This window comes from Triticum urartu, chromosome 3A (assembly GCF_056163025.1).
Source record: "Triticum urartu cultivar PI428250 chromosome 3A, HENAU_Tu73, whole genome shotgun sequence".
NCBI classification, from domain to species: Eukaryota; Viridiplantae; Streptophyta; class Magnoliopsida; order Poales; family Poaceae; genus Triticum; species Triticum urartu.
In genome coordinates, this window is record NC_141875.1 from 173,343,215 (window position 1) to 173,360,835 (window position 17,621).

Here is a 17,621-nt window from a genome sequence, read left to right on the forward strand (position 1 = left end):
CGGTCAAAACGGCGGGCTTGACCGTTCCTAGCTAGTGGTTGAATCTTGGAAATTTTTTGATATTTCTCTGATTAAATAGATACTTATGTACCTAGAAATTATTTTTGGAGAAAATAAAAAGCAAACTATGAGGTAGCTGCAGTTCAAATTTGACATGCTTCCTACTTAATCGGCGGAAATTTATCTTTTTCCCCAGAGGTGGATCAAAACCTTGGCACCCAACCATTTTGTCAATTGTGCATTAAATATGTCCTAGTATTTTATAAAATTTATCAGGTCCAATTTTGCAACAAATATATGGCAGGTCCTTCACAAAAAAACTCATTTCGGGCACTTGGAAAATGGAAAATGTATTTTTCGCCCAAAGAAAATGAAAACTCCCTTAGGCAACATTGTTTGGAATTCCAAGATGCACCCTTGTGCACAATATAATATCATTTGAACAAACTATGCCATGAATGTGGCCATAAGATTGATCGTTTGGCTTGAAAGCCATGAATCTTCACGCATGATAGCTCATTTCTGAGAACACTTTTTTAAAATAATTGTCATATTACAAGTTCATTATTTTTTCTGGTAACTTGGTCACATATAATGACACAACACGAAGGTTTTCCAATTTTTTGATTTTTTTGAATATTTTATGCCCGTTTCAAAATGCGGTCAAAACGGCGGGCTTGACCGTTCCTAACTAGTGGTTGAATCTTGGAATTTTTTTGATGTTTCTCTGGTTAATTAAATAGATACTTATGTACCTAAAATGATTTTTGGAGAAAATAATAAGCAAACTATGAGGCAGCTGCAGTTCAAATTTGACCCGCTTCCTACTGAATCGGCGGGAATTTGTCTTTTTCACCAGAGGTGGATCAAAACTTTTGACACCCAATCATTTTGTCAATTGTGCATTAAATATGTCCTAGTATTTTATAAAATTGATTAGGTCCAATTTCGCAACAAATATATGTTAGGTCCTTCACAAAAAAAACTCATTTCGGGCTCTCGGAAAATGGAAAATGTATTTTTCGTCCAAAGAAAATGAAAACTCCCTTAGGAAACATTGTTTGGAATTCCAAGATGCACCCTTGTGCACAATATGAGATCATTTGAACAAACCATGCCATGAATGTGGCGATAAGATTGATCATTTGGCTTGAAAGCCATAAATCTTCACGCATGATAGCTCATTTCTGAGAACACTTTTTTAAAATAATTGCCGTATTACAAGTTTATTATTTTTCCTCGTAACTTGGTCACATATAATGACACAATGCGAAGGTTTTCCAATTTTTTGATTTTTTCGAATTTTTTATGCCCATTTCAGAATGCGGTCAGAATGGCCGGCTTGACCGTTCCTAGCTAGTGGTTGAATCTTGGAAATTTTTTGATGTTTCTTTGATTAAATAGATACTTATGTACCTAGAAATGATTTTTGGAAAAATAAATAGCAAACTATGAGGCAGCTGCAGTTTAAATTTGACCCGCTTCCTACTGAATCGACGGGAATTTGTCTTTTTCACCAGAGGTGGATCAAAACTTTTGACACCCAACCATTTTGTCAATTGCACATTAAATATGTCCTATTATTTTATAAAATTTATTAGGTCCAATTTTGCAACAAATATATGGTAGGTCCTTCACAAAAAACTCATTTCAGACACTCGGAAAATGGAAAATGTATTTTTCGTCCAAAGAAAATGAAAACTCCCTTAGGCAACATTGTTTGGAATTTCAAGTTGCACCCTTGTGCACAATATGAGATCATTTGAACAAACTATGCCATGAATGTGGCCATAAGATTGATTATTTGGCTTGAAAGCCATGAATCTTCACGTATGATAGCTCATTTCTGAGAATACTTTTTTTAAAATAATTGCCGTATTACAAGTTTATTATTTTTCCTGGTAACTTGGTCACATATAATGACACAATGCGAAGGTTTTTCATTTTTTTTAATTTCTTTGAATTTTTTATGCCCGTTTCAAAATGCGGTCAAAACGGCGGGCTTGACCGTTCCTAGCTAGTGGTTGAATCCTGAAATTTTTTTGATGTTTCTCTGATTAAATAGATAATTATGTCCCTAGAAATGATTTTTGGAAAAATAAATAGCAAACTATGAGGCAGCCGCAGTTCAAATTTGACCCGCTTCCAACTGAATCGACTGAAATTTGTCTTTTTCACCAGAGGCGGATCAAAACTTTTGACACCCAACCATTTTGTCTATCGTGCATTAAATATGGCCTAGTATTTTATAAAATTGATTAGGTCCAATTTTGCAACAAATATATGGTAGGTCCTTCACAAAAAAACTCATTTTGGGCACTCCAAAAATGGAAATATTATTTTTCGTTATTCGAGAAATAACACTATGAATTATTTGGAAACTTAACAAACATTGTCATAAAAAGAGAAGAAAACTTAGCACCGGGCGTCGTGGTGCTGCGTTGGATCTCAAGCTGCAATGGAGCTTCGCCGGCCGCCGTGGTGCTGCGTTGGTAGCACCTATTGTTAATCAATTATGACCATTTTAGATGGTCATAACATCATCAAAGCCTGCACTTCGTTCTGATTGGTCTATAGGCATGTCACGCGGATCAAGCATTAGAGACCGTCGGATACTGCCAGATCCAACGGCCCACACTCCTCACCCTCTCCCCCACCCACACCCACCCGAAAGCAGCTCCCCTCACGTACACCACATGTCGTTGAGGGCACTGACATGTGGGCCTAATTCCTCATGGGCCCACCTGTCAGTGGCCGAATGCCTCCCTCTCCCCCGCACACCACTCACCCACCGCACACCACTCCTCCCCCCTCTCCCCCACACACCACTCCTCCCCCCACGACCCGCAGCCCAAACCCTAACCCCTCCCGTTGGACCGCCGCCGCCACCTACGGCGCCAGATCCCACCTCAAGGCGCTCCTCATCGCCTCGCTCCTCACCTTCCCCGCCGACCACCCGCTCCGCGACCACCTCGTCGCCACCGCCGCCTCCCCCCTCGCCTCCGCGATCTCCGCGTCGCTCTCTGACCACCGACAAGATCGAGCCGTACCTCTCCCTCTCTCCCATGGCGCCAAATCCACGCCGTCGTCGAGCTGGATCCGCGCCTCGTCGAGCCTCCACGACCACAGCGGGCCTTCCGGATCTGCGTCGTCGTCGAGCTGGATCCGCACCTCATCGCGCGGCCTCGTCTGCCTCCGTGGCTATGTCACGGGCTTCTACTATGTCGCCAACACGCTCACCTTTCGCCGCGGTCGCCGTCCATCTGACCTCCCCACGGCCTCGCCGGGAGGCCCGGCCCTCCCAGTCACACCATGGCCGACTTCCTCAAGGTAACCCCTTCTCCCACTTGGCCAAATGGGTTATCCGATGTTTCTAAGGTAGTAACATAGTTTTGATATGCAAGTGATGTTGATTCTGTTCATCTAGGTATGTGTAGTTGATTCATATTTCTCCCATCCTTATGCAGGGGAAGTTTTCATCCCTACAACAGAGTAGAAGGGCTTCACTTCATCATACCTTGTGGGATGTTAACTATTGATGTCTCCAAGCTAAAAACAAATGCAACACTTACGACTGAATCTCCAATCTAGTGGACAGTAGTGGAATGCTAGTTTTAGCTGGTCTCATACTAGTAAGATCTTAACTGCTGGTGTCTCAAAACTGAACAGGGCAGCATTTAGGACTCACTTTCCAGTATAGTGGTTAATATGCCAGTGGATTAGCATTTCCATGGCATAGGTTGTAGTTATTCGTTGTTTGCTCCTTAGAGGAAAATATGTTCCATTTTAATTTTCTGGATGCTATTGTTCTTGGTTGGATGACCAAATGGGAAATGGCATATTGTAGGGTCTTGATTGTTTGTGTGTGAAAACTGAATGTTGCTGCTGGTATTCTTGCTCAGATAGTAGCGGAATGCTAGTTTAGCTGCTCTCTTACTATGTAGGATTTTAATTGTTCGTGTCCCAAAACTGAATATGGTTTTCTATAGCATAACTAAGGGGCAACTTGTTTAGCAAAATGCTAGTTTAGTTATCTCTTACCATGTTGATGATTTATACATGTCTAGTTTTTGCTCGCGTTGCACCCTTGTTATGAACTATATTTAAGTGCACTTTCTTCTTTGTAAGAGTATATCGATGTAGGTTGCTACATCGGCACCCACTGCATTCGATCTTTGTTCCTGTGTTTACTTTTTTTCCCTGGGTGGATGGATACTTAAGAGTATATATTGATGTAGATGCTTTTCGCTGCAAGATCTGCTCCGAGCCACCCATCTTCAAGGTGATAGCTCCCTACGCATTCCATCCCCGTTCTTGTTTTTTCTTTCTGTTCTTATTTGCCCGGATGGATGCCCAAGAGTATACGTCAGCCATCAGATGTGCCTGTAGCTCCTCCTCTCACTGATACTAGTAGGCTGTATGCTGCACATGGGCCGTTTCCTCTGAAATGTGTACTACTGTATCTGATATAATGCCAGTGGAGTGGATTGCCAGTACAATGGCTTGAATTGTAGTTGTGCCTTGTCCACTCCTCAAGGGAAAATATGTTCCGTTTTACCTTTCTGGATGCTGCTGTTCCTGGTAGGATGGACAAACGACACCTTGTAGCGTCTTGATTGCTTGTGTGTGAAAACTGAATATGTAGCATTTAGGTCCTAGTGGCAGTCTAGTCTGTATCTGCAGTTTTCTGAATTTTTTTGAATGTTTCATGTCCATTAGTTTTTGGTAGTTTACAGTTTGTCTTGCACAGGACCAACCTAATCGAACTACACATGTCAGCGTAGATGCTACGGTTGTCTCTGGGGTTCCAAAACATAAATTCCACTATGGTTTATCTATGTTTTATATCATGGATTTGACCTGAACCTGCATTACACATGTGTTGATACAATCATATAACTTATCTGATCAAACAATTTGTTCATGTTATCTTTACCTGCTGCTCTTATACCTTACCAAAACAAAAATAATTCTAACTAGAAGTAGTTCTTTTTGTTCAGATTCTGTATTTATTAATGCTGACATATTGTTCTGATTTACTTTTTGTACTGAATAGCTCTTTCTAATATTAACAGGTTTTAGCGATCAGCCGTAGCACTTTCATCAATTGTGCATGGTGTCAGCCGTAGCTCTTTCATCAAAGGTGCATGGTGCAACAGAGGACAAGTGCTTCATGTCCAACCAAGGTGCATGGTGCTCGTAATTGACGAACAGAGGGTGTTCGACATCGGCTACACAAACCACCACTGTGAGCTCCTCCCTTTCCTCTACGACAACCATGCTCTATTAGGATGTGGCTGAAACCATTGGATGGCCTTCCTGGACATGTTTTGCTGCTATCTAGAATTAGTACTTGTCCCATTTTTTGTTTCTTTGCTGGACATGTTATGGTTCAAGGGTTGATGATGTCTAGTAGATAGTTTGCTAGCTATATACCTGCTGCTGATTGATGCTCTTGTGGTTAGCATTATAGTCCTGGAGCCACATTATACTATATCTAGTGTTCTTGTGGTTCTGCAAAGATGCATCACAAACATATCTAGGTCTCTTAAATATCTAGGTCTTTGAAGTTGGCTGAATCTGTTGCTTTATCATATATTTGGTTCATAAATCTATATTTCCATGAGATCTATTTCAATATATTTTTATTGTCCTGGAATAATAGCGACTCTAATGCTGGTACCCTATGTGTTCACTCTTTTACAGGAGCTCCAGGTCTACTAAATTTGAAGTTTGAAGCCATATAGTATAGCCCTACTCAGCAAAGAGTTGTCTCTTATGTTTGACTGTAATAGACTGTAAATATTTTAGGGACATTTACATCTATGCCCTTAATGCGAACACACTACTCAGTTTTGCCCCTAATTTTTAGGTATGCTCAGTTTTGCCCCTCCGCCGTTAGTTTCACTTATAGAAATGCCCTTCTCTGCCGTTACCGTCCGGTCAAAGGTCTTTGACCGTCCTGAAAAAATAGCAAAAAAAATCAAAAAAAATATGAAATTTGGTGGGATCGAAGATAGTCATGTCCGCAAGGCGCGTGCACATTTTCATGCCGTTCGGACACTCCGGGAGCTCGTGTCAAAGGAAAACATAAATTTTGTATGCATGTGAGCAGTAAATTCAAAAAAAATAGAAAAAAATCAAAAAAATATGAAATTTCGTGGGACTCAAGATATTCAGGTGCGCAAGATGTGTGCACGTTTTTGTTGTGTTTGGACATTGTAGGAGCTCGTGGAGAAAAAAAACAAATTTTAGCTCAAAAAAACTTTGAAAAAATGCACTATTTTGTTTTTTTCTCTAGAGCGCCCCATACGTCATTTGATCACCAAAACTTGCAAGCACTTTGTGCACTCAAGCCTCTTTGACGCCAAATAAATTCAATTTTTTTGAACTTTTTTGCTATTTTTTTTCGAATTTACTGTTCATAGGCATAAATTATTTTTGTTTTCCTTTGCCACGAGCTCCCGGAGTGTCCAACCAACACAAAAATGTGCATGCACCTTGCGGACATGACTATCTTCGATCCCACCAAATTTCATATTTTTTTGATTTTTTTTGCTATTTATTTCTGGATGGTCAAAGTACTTTGACCGGACGGTAACGGTGCAAAAGGGCATTTCTATAAGTGACACTAACGGCGGAGGGGAAAAACTAAGCATACCTGAAAATTAGGGGCAAAACTGAGTAGTGGGTTTGAGTTAGGGGCAGAACTGGAATTGGCCCAATATTTTAATATTGTAATAGTAGGCATATTGGGGTTGTAATAGACTATGTACAGATTGTAGTAGACTTACTGTTATTTGATGAACTACATTTGTATTGTTCGGAATAGAAATATTGATTATGTATGTGATTTGAAAAATGTGTGGAATGGTAACCTGACTTGTGGGACCCACTTATGAAAATAATCTGAGCAGTTTTGAAATTTCTATCATGTGGGCCCAACGTGTGAGATGATGACAAGCGGGACCCATCTGACTAGTGGGACCAACTCCAAAATATAATGGCCCAAACAATGTTAAAAGGCCACGGCCCAGAAATAAATAAAAGAATGAATTGTTGGTCGAGGCCCAGGTAGCTAACAAAAACTCGCTGAATTAATGGGCTTGGCCCATGTAGACACCTAATTGGACCAGGCTGAATCTTATCAACGACCTTTTCATTCGGTCGCAATTTTGCCACGTCACGTGGCCTGGGCAGACAGCCAGTGACCAAAACAAAAGGTCATGGGTTCAATGACCTTCTGTTTTGGTCGTAAACGTCTACGACCTTCTCACAGAGAAGGTCGCTAATTTCAGTTTATGACCGCCAGCTTTTGACCTTCTGTTTTTGGTCACAAAAAGGTCGCAAATGAAAAGCTATGACCTTTCAGCGGCCAATAGTGAGGGTCACAACTTGACATATTTCTTGTAGTGTCTCCTCGTACTCCACGGGGAGGCCGAGCTCCGCCTTGGGCTCAACGAGGACGAAGCGGCCGGTGGGGGGGGGCAGAGTCGCTGATGCGGACGCCGGAGCTGCGGGTGTTCGCGCTGACATGCCTGTCCTGGGGCTCCGGTTTGACAGGGCGGAGGCAGGGAGAGCCCGACGAGCGGTCGGACGAGGAGGAGGACGCCCCGGGCCGCTCCATGCGCCTCGGCGTCCAGGAGCTTCCATGGCGGCGTGAGAAGGACGGGGGAGCGGGGTACTCGAGGCGCGACGTGTTGCCACCCTCGATGTACTCAAGGACGGCCTCCAACGTGCGGTCGGGCACGCCCGACCACCGGCGCCGGCCCTCGGAGTTGAGCCTGCCGGAGGGCACGCCACCGTTGGTGGCCTCGAGCTACTCGGCGTGACGGTGGCGGAAGTAGGGCTCCTAGAGCGGGCTATCGGGGACGTACCGTGGCCCCTCCCTCGCCGCCCGCGGCAGGGACACGCGGATACGTGCGATCTCCGCACACCACGCCGCCCCGGTGGGTGGTGGTGGCACCGGCACGCCGCCGGCGCTGATCCTCCAGGCCCCGGGCACCCGCATGTCCGGCGGGACGGATACTCAGCTCGAAAAGGAGGCGAGCCTTGTCCTTGTGAAGATGGCGGCGCCCGAAGCCATTCGCCGCCACGCCGTCGCCTGGAAAGCGCTCGGCCATTCCTCTGAACTGGAGACGGCGAGAGGAGGAAGGGGGAGAAATGGGCGCGTCGGCGGTGGAGTATCTGTGCGTGTCTTCGGCACGCTGGTGGTCGGCTTATATAGGCGGAGGCGCGGCGTGGTAGGCTTGGCCGGTGCGTTACGCGTGGCTTGATGGCGTGGCGGCCGAGGGGACGCGCGTCGCCCGACCTTCACTGCGCCGCCCGTGAGGCATCAATGGAGGCTGACCGGCGCAGCACACAGCTTTGGCATTGATTCGCCACGGGAAACGAGGCGATGAGGATGACGAAGCGGCAAGAAGAGAGTCGAGTCGCTGACGCGGCTGGCCCGCGGCTCTTCGCGCCAAAAACGATTCGGCCGGCGCCCCCGAGCGACCCCCAGCGGGCCGGGTTCAGGTTGGGTCCGCCGGCGCCAATTTCGGCACGAGCCGGTGAAAATTGGGTCCTTGGGGGCGCGACTGGGCCGATTTTTTGACGCCGGCGGCCGAAAAATCGCCCGGGGGGCCTTCTTGGGGGCGCGGCTAGAGATGCTCTAAGCGTTGGCCCCTCAGGAGGGGCTAAAAATCGCCCCCTGGGGGCGCACCGGCGCTAAACCGCGCATTGGGGGCGTGATGCCCCCCAGTCGCGGCGCCCACGCTTTTTTGAAAAAGTTAAATACGGCGCAAACACGGCTCAAATTTAACGCAAACATCGACGAGTTCGTTCAAATTTAAACATATTTTACAAAAAAGAAAAAAACTAGCACGGGCTGCCCCCGCCGTCTCCTTCGCCGCTCCTCGCCGTGTACCTCGCCGCCCGCCTTTGCAGTTCTACATGCCGAGGAGGCGGTAGAACCGCGTGTAGTCGCCGCCGCCGCCGCCGCTGTCGTCGTCGTCGTCTCCGCCGCCGCAGTCCCTGCTGCATCCCTCCCCCGGTTGGTGCGGCGGGTTGGACGGTCTGGGGGCGTCGTCGTCGTCGCTGTCGAGGACCACGATGCCGTGCTCGTCCTCGCTCCCACGCTTGCGGGCGGCGATCTCCTCCAGGGCCCGGCGCTGCCGGACCATCTCGTCGTGGAGGTAGTCGTCCCGCGCCCACCGCAGGGCGTCCTCGTCGGAGAAGTCGCGTCGGGCTATCTTCTCGTACTCCGCGGGGAGGCCGGGCTCCGGCTTGGGCTTGACAAGGACGAAGCGGCCGGTGGGGGGGGGCGGAGTCGCCGATGCGGACGCCGGAGCTGCGGGTACGCGCGCTAACAGGCGTGTCCTGGGGCTCCGGCTTGACGGGGCGGAGGCAGGGAGAGCCCGACGAGCGGCCGGACAAGGAGGAGGACGCCCCAGGCCGTTCCATGCGCCTCGGCGTCCAGGAGCTTCCACGGCGGCATGAGAAGGATGGGCGAGAGGGGTACTCGAGGCGCGGCGTGTTGCCGCCCTCGATGTACTCGAGGATGGCCTCCAGCGTGCGGCCGGGCACGCCCCACCACCGGCGCCGGCCCTCGGAGTTGAGCCTGCCGGATGGCACGACGCCGTTGGTGGCCTCAAGCTGCTCGGCGTGACGGCGACAGAAGTAGGGCTCCCAGAGCGGGCTGTCGGGGACGTACCGTGGCCCCTCCCTCGCCGCCCGCGGCAGGGACACGTGGATACGTGCGATCTCCGCACGCCGCGCCGCCCCGGTGGGTGGTGGTGGCACCGGCACGCCGGCGACGCTGATCCTCCTAGCCCCGGGCACCCGCATGTCCGGCGGGACCGGGTACTCGGCCTCGAAAAGGAGGCGAGCCTCGTCCTCGTGAAGATGGCAGCGCCCGAAGCCATTCGCCGCCGCGCCGTCGCCTGCAAAGCGCTCGGCCATTCCTCTGAACTGGAGACGGCGAGAGGAGGAAGGGGGAGAAATGGGCGCGTCGGTGGTGGAGTATCTGTGCGTGTCTACGACGCGCTGGTGGTCGGCTTATATAGGCGGAGGCGCCGCGTGGTAGGCTTGGCCGGCGCGTCACACGTGGCTTGATGGCGTGGCGGCCGAGGGGCGCGCGTCGCCCGGCCTTCACTGCGCCGCTCGTGAGGCATCAATGGAGACTGACCGGCGCGGCAGCGCGCGCATGCGCAGCTTTGGCATTGATTCACCGTGGGAAACGAAGCTACGAGGATGACGAAGCGGCGAGAAGAGAGTCGAGCCGCTGACGCGGCTGGCCCGCGGCTCTTCGCGCCAAAAACGATTCGCCCGGCGCCCTCGAGCGACCCCAGCGCGCCGGGTTCGGGTTGGGTCCGTCGGCGCCAATTTCCGCCCGAGCCGGCGAAAACTGGGCCCTTGGGGGTGCGACTGGGCTGATTTTTTGGCGCCGGCGGCTGAAAAATCGCCTGGGGGGCCTTCTTGGGGCGCGGCTGGAGATGCTCTAAGGTACACCATGTTGTGAGTCCTGAACCAATTAGACTATTTGTTTAATCTAATGTTTTGTATTCTAATTTTCTCTCACCGCTATAGCCTATTTGTGTTATGATTCCAATTAGATTGTAGCTTCATGAACTTCACAGGGCACGCCATGCATGAGGGAGGACTCTTGGATTCTATTTTTGTTCCATTGTGTTTGGAATTCTTGGATGCTTTTGCCTACTGCATGCAACACTTGAGTTCATGTCTTGCTTGATTTTGTGCTCAAAAAATTGGAAATTTGTCCATGTTTCATATGTTACTGTTTGTCTTGAGTGATGCAATCTTATTTAATTCTTTATGTTGTGCCATATATGAAGTGCTACTTTGTATAACACTTCAAGAGGTAGTGGATTATTGCAGAAATATAAGTTTTTTTACATGATCTTGCGGTGTATATGTTTACAGTAGTAATAGAAAGAGAACCACTTATCTAACGGATGCAAGAATGTGTTGATTAAAGAATTTTACTTGTATAGAAGGTGGGTACTACATGAATTATTCTGCTTGCACGGCTGATCAGAGTACCAGGGATACACATGCTAGACTAATTTGACATATTAGATTTGTATATAACTCTTGCTGAAATTTTAAAATTGTACGGTTAGATGGACTTAAACCATGCTACACAGACTGGTGTTCTTTTAGTTGGTTGACTGTAGTGTTATAGCCTTGAAAGTATTGTGTGTACCCTCGAGGGATATAGTACTACAATGACTACTAAATTTCTTTATAATATGCACAATAAATATTGCAAAAATAGTCATGATATAACTAGGTACAAGGTTCATGGATGCAAAAGAATTTGGGACAGAATATGTATAGTAGGAAACTAACGATATGCTCAAATTGGAGACATGATCTATTACCCAAATCAGTTTGTATGTAAGCTCATTGAATTTTGTGGGTGGCCTCTATCATAGACGAATCACAGTTATGACTGTTGGTTTGTTGGATGACAAGTATGTATTGTTAATTTGTTACCTCGGTATTTTTTAAAGGATCAACAGCAAGCTTACATAGATAAGTCTCTCTGTGGATTAGGAGGAAGATGGTGAATAGGGTGGGCTGAAGTTGAGACCTTTTGTCTAAGTAGCTAAGCGGTTTGATGGCGCACTTTGATATATGTTGTTGACTTTGTTCTGGTACTCAAAGGCAATTCTAGCAGTAGATGACAAGAGTTGACTCTTATACAAGTTCAAAGAGACGAGTTACTGTCTGAATTCTTTTGACTCAAGAAGTAGATGAAGCATTGATGGACTCTTGTATTTGAGATTATGTGAAGCTATAATGTTCTTTTGTATCTTCAGATATAATATTTGCATATTATGAATTCTTATTATTTTTCCTATTAATTTGAGTACCACTTTTGGCTCTGAGCTTGTTATTCAAACCCATTTGATGTGGTACCGTTGTGAAGCACGGACATCTTACTAGTAGAAGTATCAAAGGCCTGGGCATGGGCTTGTGCCGCCGATGCATCCGCATAGGGTCCCCAAATCCGCGAGGCCCTAGCCCATGTATACTTAATGGGCTGACTAATTATTTTTGTCTCCTACCTGCAGTATTGTAGACAAAGGGCCAACTTTGTTATTTTGCACAGAGTCCCAGCAAGTCAGGCATGTCTCTAACAACAATAATGGGTTTTGTGCGAGGAATCAAACCTAAATCTTGTACATAGGTTATGCAGGGCTAGATTCGAGCCCTCTGAGGCCATTTACCGCCTCTAGCCCACTATCGTGTGGGGCTGCACTAGGCTTTTCCTCAGCAAGCACTCATTTGCAATGTGTGTGTTGGTTTTGTGGCAGACTAGGCTCAGTTGCACTGGGGGACATCTACGTCGGCCTATTTATCGGTCCCACAGACCTCACCACTTCTCCCACCACCAAACATGGAGATTTCCTTATAAAAAAATCAAAAGTCCAAGTGCACACACAATCGTGCTGACCACCCAAACGCAGATAAAAAGAAACAGCGTCCAACAACATCACCAACAAGTAAACGGAGCGTAGCTCAGATGGTTAGGTTTATTGTGGTTAAACCATCCCACCAGGTTTTAAGTCCTAAAGTTTGAACCGGTGCTTGTATTTTTTCTGAATTACTTTAGACTTTTCGGTGATGTTCGTTTGGTGGGATAGACGTTCTCATAGACTACGAAGGCGTCTGCAGTGACTTCATCAATCTCAAAATGTTGTGCCAACTCAATATCTCCGAGGTGCTCATAGGGTAGAATGTGCATCCGTGCGTTCATAGGGGTGAACATATGTAAGCATTTGTGTTGTACCGTATTAAAAAAACATCATGAACAAGCAAAATTGTTTTTAAAAATAGTAACGGAAGAGAGACAAGATAGGCTTTGCATGATCCAACAAAATCACTATTTAGGGTTTTCATTAGAGGAAAACCCTGAGCATTTACAATGCCAATTGCTTTTGAAAGACGCTAATAATAAATACTATAAAATTAAAAAGCATCTAAGGGTCTTAGCTTAGTTATTTGGGCAATTAAATTAAGTAGGCGCTTCGTGCAGGAAGAAAAACATGCAAGCGCTTGGCGCAAAGTCTTGCGCCGACTCTACACCTGACGCTAGGATTCAAGGCATAAGCGCTAATCAGACATGAATCTGATCCTGCCGCCCGTGCTAAGCGTCAGGTGTTTGGAGCTGCCCTTACGTCCCAAATGCGTAGTTTTGCTAGGAAAACTCTCAATCAACGTGTCTGGGTCGAGCCAATTATGGTTTCTAGTCTTTCTATTCTCCTTTTGTTCTTTTTTTATTTTTCTAATTTTTGTCAAACATGTTTTCAACTTTCTATTGATTCGTCTTATTTTTACTTATTTCTAGACTTGAACATTTTTCTTGTGGTATATAAAACATATATTCGTACATGTATGGCCAACTTTTCTAAAATGTACGCTTTTAAAATATATAAATTAAATTTTAGAACATAAATTTAACTTTTCTATACATGAACATTTCTCCAATACGTGATGCACTTTTTTTATTACATATATATCAAAAAAAATCTAAGCACATGAACAATTTTTTATTATCCTCAATATAGTTTTTCCTTTTAAAAAATAGGATGACTCGCCAGTGGGACCCATGCCAACATATATGTCAGCCTACTGGGTCGGTCGCTGGACAACAATTTATACACACAATTTGAATCATAAAGCTACACAAGACATGGTGTCCCAAAATTACCTAAGGCCTCTCTAAGGAGAGGGGCGTTTTGGCGGACGAGCTGCCTGGAGGCCGTAATCCTCGTCGAGCGTTTTAGCATCAGGATGTGTGTCGTTTTCCTTTTGAGCTATATACGTCGGATATTTGAGATAAATAAACCGGTGCCATCCTCTCGTTTTCACGATATGTACGTGGGCCTGCGTTTTAGCCGGTGCCTCGCGTGAACATGATGTTCTCCTTGGGCGACTTTGAATTTGGCCCACTTCGCGGGCTGGTGTGGATCGAGAGTAAATGTATCTTGTAGGCCCGCTCGATGACCATTACGAGGTTGGGGCGGTGTGCCGGAGAGACGCGTGTTTGGCCCGTTGACACCTAGCTCGAGCATACCAGAGCAGAGCTGCTTTCGCCATAGATGGCATAGAGTTCTTCTTCGAGGAATCGGACGCAGGGTAAATTTTCCCCTAAATCTCACTTTTTGCCTGATTACGATCGCGGGGGGGTGTCCTTAGTTGGGTGGCAGTGGGTTGGATTAGAGTTTTCCCAGCTTTGTTCATCCAAAATCAGATCTGGTTGTGTATTGTTTGTCTGGGCAGGTTGGTCTCTCGTTTGGACGACGTGCTTGTCTTGAGAGACGGCCGTGCGCAGCTCATTGATGATGAGACGAGCGAAATTACTGGTGCCCAAGATGACTTGATTTATTCTGAGCCAGTGTGCCTAGATGGGTACCCTATGGAGGAGGCATTTGTAACGGAGAGGAACTGCAGCTCGTACAATGGTGGTGGCGAAGAGGTAGGGGATTCGTGCGACCCAGGCGCTGGGAGTATTGCCCGTGACACGGCAGCCGAGGATAGAGAGGAAGACGGCGTGGTCGTGTCAAGACAAAGGGGTCTTGTTGGACCGGGAGGTGATGTTCCTGTTCTTCATATTAAACTTCATTCCATGATATTCGTCAGACATAATTTTGCAGCTGTGTTGTGTGAGATTCAGAACAAAACACCTATATTGTTGGTTAGAATGAATCAGCAGCAGAAGCCGGCACAACACAGTCATTGCTTTGCATTGCAAAAAAAATGGCAGCTTATTTCCTGATTTATTGATGTGCCGTCGTTCACAGGGTCAGGACTAGTAAGGCAGCAAATGAGAGGGAGCACAGTTCTAGCAGAGTGTCTGCCCTCGAGGCTTCGGTTCGTGCCTATGTTGATCAAAACTGCAAATGTTATTAATCCAGCAATTGGAACTAGCTTTGAGTCTCTCGAGGAGGACTATGAGTTCTACAACCTGTACTCTTGGGAAGTTGGTTTTGGTGTCCAATACGTAAAAAAGCCGTTTGAATATACACCAGAAGAAGTGCGTATGCGCCTGTGCGGTGAGTAATCGACAACAACTTATTTTATCAAAAAGTTTGTGCGGAATGATTCAATCTGTTTTTGTCATATATGTAGTGTGTGTCACATTGGACTGACCATTTTACATCTGCTGCTGGTCTCTGTGCGCATGTGTGTGTGTGGGTATGTGTGTGTGTGTGTTTTCTACAGGGTAAACCATTGCAGTCTAATGGCCGGTCAAAGATGTGGGTGCAATGCCATGATGCGGCTGCTGAGATCGGATGATTGTGGCTGGTATGTGTGAGAGCACAGGTCAGAGCACAACCATGATCTATCAGCTAACCGTGAGGAGAAATTGCATTGGAAGTCAGCTCGGCACATAGATAGTTACACAAAGTAAGAACACAGGTAGCAACACGCCAAAAGTTGACAATCCACAATGAGCATCAGGCGTTTATTGACATTGTTCGTTTGTGGTTTGACGCCATTATAGATGACGTTTTGTTTTTATAAGAACCATTTTGAGACCTTCATTTATGTATTCTACTCCCTTCATCCCACAATGAAAGACATTTTTACAAGCTAGTCCTACATTATGGGACAGAGGGAGTACTAGACTGTATGTTTGCTGAATTTGGGGTAGCCATGGCATTAGCAGCTTGTTGCTTTTTCTGGTAGGTCATGATAGATTGTGCTGTGGTTTAAGAAAAAATGACCTTGTTTTTTTCCCAATGATATCTCTGTTGATATATGGGGTGTGTCGTCTATCTCTCGACCGAGATGTGGATGACGACGACGCCATATCTATGGTGGTGTTCTTGTTAGCTTTGCTGGATTGCAATGGATAGGGCGGTGCTGTTCTTGGCCGGTATAAATAGATTGTTTTCAAACGGTCTGATCGTGAGCCTAGACGTTCGGCAACAGAACATTGATGTGCAACGGCCCGTGCTGTAATATTATGGGAACATGAGAGCGTGCGCGTGCCCATGTTCGTGAACTGCTCGCACAGCATGGACTTGATGGGTGAAATGATGGCTTGTCTGACCAGCCTGGCAGCACTTCGTCGCCTAAATGGGATGACATTGTATGTAAAAAAGAAATACGGTGTGGTATGAGTACCTGACAGCTGAAATACACGTAGTAAATGCGACACTATAGCTGATCTATACGATGACTGGCGATGGAGATTACGAGCTGCATGGAGCTCGGCCTCCAAATGGTATTTTCGCTCTCTAAGGGCATCTTCAACGACCTCACTTACTTCCCCCTTACTTATGGGGATTCACCGACGTAGCAGAGTTCCCCAATCCACCTACTAGCATATACTGGCCGCCATCAATGAGTTTAGTTATGGTGCTAGTGTCTCTCTATTGGACATTATATAGGTTGTAATAAATTTTACTTAAGCAGATTTCTTTCGTGAGAGACTTTTTATCTTCTATATCTAAATAGCTAGCCCCCATTAATATATTTCTCTCAACATGCAAGCATACCACCTCATCATTCAACTTGCATAGGAAAGGCCCATCTCAACATGCAACTATGCATATTAAAAATTTACTTCAACATGCAAACATGCATGCATGTAAAATTCCATTCTATTATGGTATTAGATTTAATTCTTATATAATTTTAAAAACTATTATTTCAAATATTAATGTTCCATATAACCAAAATCTCACTAAAATATTGCAAAATGTCCCGCAACAACTCATGGGACCACTTGTATACACCAGATGATACCAAACATATTGCAAACTAGTATTTAAAATAATAAAATCATATGTAAACATAAGTAGTAGAGCACACAACATTTTTATGATTGCGGTGATTAATATAAATGATGTTATGTCCATGAAAAGTATAAAGCATGCACATGGTTCATCTTATTGTTGAGCTCACTAGAACCTGCAACAAAGACGAAAATACCACTCAAGAATCAATGCCAACGGTTTAACTTATACTCTAGAAGTTTCTATAAGTATGATTGCATAATCATACACTCAAAGTTTATGTTAAGATTTTTATTGATCACATGTGTAAGAGATCTCTACCATGGTATTTAAAAATATTAAAATAAACAGACACACTCTCCCCTTTCGCCCCCACACAATTCACGCCATATAGTTTGTGCAAATAATTAAAAACAATTGGAGGATAGTTTTATTATAATGAGATACATTTTAATTTATCACAATGCAAATAAATTTGTAACATTGAACACTGAATTGTAGAAGAAAAATAGTATAACTACTATTTATCAATAATGTTACGTGGTCAACTTTCCTATGCTAACTAGTTAAAGTAAAGTTGTTAAATTGTAACATGGTAAAATTAGGTTATATCAAAGAATAAATATTTAATATTAATTATATTTATTCTCTTATGCCTTGAATCCAAATTTTGCTTTGAATGGCCTTGTCCGGGATGAATTCTGGTTAGTATAGTGAATCAAATACCTAGTACCCTAGGCGCCTCACACTAGGACCCTTTCTCTATTTTTACATGATTCGATCGAATGATCATCTCAACAAACAATGAAACAACAATTTAGGTGCATCGCACCAAGATCATTTCTCTAGTTTACACATGTTGTA